The sequence below is a fragment of the Sabethes cyaneus genome, chromosome 1 (assembly GCF_943734655.1).
Source record: "Sabethes cyaneus chromosome 1, idSabCyanKW18_F2, whole genome shotgun sequence".
Taxonomy (NCBI): Eukaryota; Metazoa; Arthropoda; class Insecta; order Diptera; family Culicidae; genus Sabethes; species Sabethes cyaneus.
Window position 1 is genome coordinate 164,275,998 of NC_071353.1, and position 6,180 is coordinate 164,282,177.

Genomic DNA, 6,180 nt, shown 5'->3' on the forward strand with positions numbered 1-6,180 from the left:
GATTACACAATGTAAGGAAATCTACACGGATGATCATTTAGTAGCAGATCAACTGCTGATGAATGGTGATGAGGTGAATCAAATTACCGGAAATGCGCAGCAACGGTTGGAGGAAGCTGGTACTGATACTGCTGAAGAGGTGGATAGTGATACGGATCGAAGTGCCGTGGAAGAAACTGTTCCTGTTCGACGTAGTCAGCGAGTCCGTGGGCCTCCCTCTCGTCTGGCTGATTATGACATGTGTGTTGCTTTTGCCCTAAATGCGGAAAACTTCGTGGAAGCGTTACCGAAAAGCATTGAAGAGTTGCAGGAACGCGATGACTGGCTGATGTGGAAAGCTGCAATAGACGAAGAAATGTGTGCATTGGAGAAAAACAAAACATGGAATCTTGTAGATCTTCCGGAAAAAAAAGTAGTGCCGTGTAAGTGGGTTTTCAAAATCAAAGCAGGAGATCCACTTCCTAGATACAAAGCACGACTGGTAGCAAAAGGGTGTTCCCAGCGTTATGGTTTCGACTATCAAGAAACTTACGCTCCCGTTGTGCGTGTAACTACTGTTCGAACGTTGCTGTCAGTAGCGTTACAGCAAGGTCTTCATCTACATCAAATGGATGTCTGTACTGCGTTTCTCAACGGAGAGCTTACGGAAACGGTGTATATGCAGCAGCCTCCAGGATTTGAGAGGGGTAATAAAGTGTGCAAGTTAAACAAATCACTGTATGGCCTTAAACAAGCACCTCGCAGTTGGAACGAACGGTTCAACAGTTTCCTATTAAGTCTTGGGTTCGAGCGGTCGCAGTATGATACTTGCCTGTACGTGAAACAGTCGAAATGTGTACGTATTTATTTAGTGCTCTATGTTGACGATATTGTTCTGGCGTCAAATTCACTAGAGGAAATTTAGCGCGTCAAACTTCAATTACAACTGGAATTCGAAATGAAGGATATGCAAAAGCTCCAGTATTTTCTTGGTTTAAAAATTGAACTGGATAGAAGCAAAGGTACGTTGTCGTTGAATCAAACCAAATATATATCCGATCTGCTCAAACGTTTTGGGATGGAGAATTGCAAGTCAGCAGCTACCCCGATGGAAGTAAATTTGAAATTGAAGAAGCTTGAGGAAAACGAATCGCCAACATATCATCCTTATCGTGAACTTGTTGGGTGTCTGACGTACTTGATGCTGTCAACTCGGCCGGACATCAGTAGTGCGGTGAATATTCTCAGTCGTTTTCAAGGTGGTGCGTCGGATCTTCATTGGACTCATCTCAAACGTGTGTTACGCTATCTGCAAGGAACCAGAAACTACTCTCTGACTTATCAGCAAAGGGATGCCGTTTCACCACTTGCTGGATTTGCTGATGCTGACTGGGGAAGCGACGTGAACGATCGACGGTCGACATCCGGTTGTTTGTTCCAGGTCTTCGGAAATACGGTTTCGTGGACGACAAGGAAGCAGACCAGTGTATCGTTGAGTTCTACAGAGGCTGAATACATATCCATTAGTCAAGCAGCATGCGAGGCAATCTGGTTGAGGAATTTGCTATCCGAATTTAATGTCGTTTTAGAATCTCCCACGGTTATCTTCGAAGACAATCAATCGTGTATTTATATTGCAACCGAACCACGAGATCAAAAACGAATGAAGCATTTGGATATACGTTACAACTATATTCGCGAGTGTATCCAGAATGGTTCTATATCGATAGAGTTTGTTCCTACTCAGAAACAGCTTGCTGATGTGTTTACAAAAGCGCTTCCCGCAAATATCTTTAACAAACACCGTGTAGCGCTAGGTCTGAGAGGGGGTGTTGAAATACAGACCCAACATTAGTTTTGTAAACTTAGCAACCTTTGATTTATACGTTTACTATAAATACGACTAGCTCTGGTGTGAGTCTAACTCTTTGTTAATAAACCGTCACTGCGTTAACAACTCGTGTTTCTCTACACGGACGACAATTAGATACACCAAAGGATTTGGATCCAAATGATAACCTTTGAGACCACTTTGTAAGCCACACCCCGTTTCCAATCCAATTGGCAACATCGATGGCTATTGACGGCAACACCGACCCCGAAGACAAGCGAAATCAGCGGGCAATGGCCAACGTGAATCCCACACGATGCACTTTACGTTACATTTTGCATTATCCCCATCGCAGACATGCGAAATTGTTCGAGAGCTTGCTCAATCAGTGTCGGACAATCATTTAAGCAGCAGCAGCCGATATGGTTTCCTCCACCACCTACACTAGCTTACAAGTAGCAGCGGCAGTGCCAGTGATTATAAAATGGTACACTTGGTTGGCCGCCTGCTCATTTATCGCACGATCGCACTGACGGACGGTCAGTATTTTATTTATCATCGACGGCTATCGGACACTGAAGGCAAATGGAAACGGATCGACTGACGGGCAGCAAGCAAATTCAGCAGCAGGCCGTTGTGGTCTTAAACAGTTCTTATAAGAACTATAGTAATTGAAGAATGGAAAGATTTTTCTACATTTTCTAAAATGGTTAACGTTCCATTTTGCGTTATACCATGGTAACATGGGAAATGCTTGCTCAATCAGCGTCGGATAATCATTCGAGCAGCAGCAGCAGCAGCAGTTGATCTGGTTTCCCCCACCACCTACACTAGCTTACAAGCAGCAGCGGCAGTGCCAGTGATTATAATAAAATGGTACTCTTGGTTCGCCGTCTGCTCATTCATCGCACAATCGCACTGACGGACGGTCAGTATTTTGATAAAACTAATCCATTTCTACTTTACAGTGATTTGGTATTTCCTATCACTCCTGTATTAGCGGGCAACCATCATCCTAGAGTCTAAAGGACCGAATAGCGACATCCATCTATATATTGGCAACAGTAATTATAGTACTGATTTTTAAGAAGTGCTATCAGCTCAAACATAGTTCTTTTCAGGGCCACCAAACAATTTCAAACGGTTTTTTTTCAAAACCACCATTGATTCAATGAAGAATGAACTCAGAATATTTCGCTCTTCTTTTACAAATAAACACTCAAACAATGATACTCACAGATACTCAAATATGCATATGCCAGAAATGCAGTTTATATTAGTCTTTGATTTAATGATCAGACATAAAGTTATACTTCATCGATCAAAACATGTTATCAATATAATGAGTATTATATGACACAGTCCTACGTCAACCTTTCGTACAACCCTTAGGGCTGTATACCTTGTAGTTTTCGTCAGAAAAGCACACCTTATAACACATAACTATGAAAATAATACTCTGCCGACCATTCGTGATGAATGCAATTTGCCTGGACCAAGTTTCTCTGAGCACGAATGAAAAATCCACGAGTCATATGCGATGACCAATACCAAATGCGGCGTAGCCTGGGCAATGTGGTCAATCTGACAATAGCGAAGTGAGGAGGTGCGACGAGAATACTGGCGCGTTAAGCATAGTATGGCGGTAGAGGAAATGTTTCGACAAACACGAGCGTCTGTTCACCAAGGGGGTGCGGCTCAAACAGCGTCTGTTCTCCATGTTAGGGGAGGCTGATTATCATACTCGTCCTCGTGCCAGTGGGGACTCTAAACAGTGCAATGCACGATGGTCCTCCAGCGAGACAGGGGGTTAGGGGCATGCCCAACAAGCCGCCCTGGAAAATGAAAAGTTATCAATAACGAAGAAGAAAATAGGGGTCGGAACAATCGGCGTCGACCTACGCGACGAAATAAGGACTACGATTGAAAACTCGGTACATGGAATTGCAAATCGCCCGGCTTCCCGGGTTGCGATAGGATAATCTATGATGAACTACATCCCCGAAACTTTTAAGTCGTAGCACTGCAGGAACCTTGCTGGACAGGAAAGAAGGTATGGAAAAGCGGGCATCGAGCGGCTACTTTCTACCAGAGCTGTGGCACCACCAACGAGCTGGGAACTGGCTTTATAGTACTGGGAGAGATGCGCCAGCGTGTGATTGGTTGGCAAACGATCAACGCAAGGATGTGCAAGTTGAGGATTAAGGGCCGTTTCTTCAATTAAAGTATCATCAATGTGCACTGCCCTCACGAAAGGAGACCCGATGACGAGAGGGAGGCGTTCTATGTGCAGCTGGAGCAGGTGTATGATGGCTGTCCGCGACAGGACGTGAAAATCGTCAGCGGTGACATGAACGGGCAGGTAGGACGGGAAGCTATATACAGACCGATAATCGGGCCAAACAGCCTGCATGTTGCAACGAACGACAACGGCCAACGATGCGTAAATTTTGCAGCTTCCCGCGGTATGGTAGTCCGAAGTACCTTCCCCCGCAAAGATATCCACAAGGTCACCTGGAGATCACCAGACCAACGAATAGAAAACCAAATTGACCATATTCTAATCGACGGTAAATTCTTCTCTGATGTTATAAACGTTCGCACCTACCGCAGTGCGAATAGAGATTCGGACAATTTCCTAGTTGCAGTCTGCATGCGCTCAAAATTGTCGACGGTGTATAACACGCGTCGAAGTCGTACGTCGCGACCCAACATCGACCAGCTTCGAGACACCGGAGTTGCCCAGCAATACGCGCGGTAGCTGGAAGTAGCGCTACTAACTGAAGAGCAACTTGGCGCAGCAATTCTTGAAAATGGTTGAAAAGGCATTAAGACCGCCATCGGTAGTACTGCTCTAGCGGCACTAGGTACAATGAATCCGAACCGAAAAAACGATTGGTTCGACGGCGAATGCGAGCAATTAGAGCAGGAGAAGAATGCAGCACGTGCGAGAATGCTGCAACACCGTACGAGAGCGAATATGGAGCGATATAAACAAGCACGGAACAGGCAAAACTCGGTCTTCCGGAGGAAAAAGCGCCAACAGGAAGAACGAGATCGCGAGGCGTTGGAAGAACTGTACCGTGCTAACGATAAACGGAAGTTCTACGAGAAGTTAAACCGTTCGCGCAAAGGCTATGTGCCGCAAGCCGATATGTGTCGGGACTCAGACGGTAATCTTCTCACGAACAAACGTGAGATGATCGAGAGGTGGAAGCAGTATTATGGCGAGCACCTTAACAGCGATGTAGCTGAACATGAAGGTGGCAATAGATGATATGGCAATAGATCTTGGAGTACGTGCAGAAGACGGCAGAATACCGACCTCCAGGAGGTAGCAGAAGAGATTGGTCGGCTGAAGAACAATAAAGCGCCTGGAGCTGATCAGCTACCTGGCGAGCTGCTGAAATTTGGTGGTGACGCATTGGCTAGAGCACTGCACTGGGAAGAGCGGGGATAGACACGAGTGGCACGATATTCACGAAGCTTCTTGGTTTCGCTGATGACGTTGGCATCATTACACCTACCTTTGAGAGGATGGCGGAGACCTACATCGGACTGAAAGCTGAAGCCAAACGGATTGGACTTGTTATTAATGTATCGAAAACAAAATACATGAAAAGAAGAGGTTCTAGAGAAGTGAGTGCTGACCTTCCTCCCCGGATTCATTTAGATGGTGATGAAAACGAGGTGGTAGAAGAGTTCGTGTATCTGAGCTCACTGGTTACCGCAGACAACGACACCAGCAGAGAAATACAAAGACGCATCATGGCAGGAAATCGTGCCTCCGTAGGACGCTGCGATCGAACAAAATTCGCCACCGCACGAAGTTAACAATCTACAAGGCGCTGATTAGACCGGTAGTCCTTTACGGCCCTTAGTGTTTTCGAACGGAAGGTGTTGCGCACCATCTACGGCGGAGTGCAGATGGAGGAGGCGAACGAACCATGAATTGCATCAGCTGCTTAGGGAACCACCCATCGCTCACACCGCAAAAATCGGTCGCTTGCGATGGGCTGGCCACGTCGTAAGGATGTCGGACGATAGCTCGGTTAAAAAAATGCTCTATAACGGTATAACGGACTGGAACAAGACGGCGGGGCGCGCAGCGAATAAGATGGATCGATCAAGTGGAAGGCGACCTGTGGACCCTACGCAGACTACGTGGCCGGCGAATTGCGGCCATGGACCGAGTGGAATGGAGACGACTTCTTCGTACAGCAGAGGAAACCACGGCCTGGAGCTGATTAAGTAAGTAAGACGATAAAGCGAAATGTTACCGTTCTGTGGTGCTGACTTGCAAAAACCCCTGCAATCCCACAGTCGGTGGACCAACGTAGCTCGAAAGAGCCCTTCTGTCCTGTTAGTAT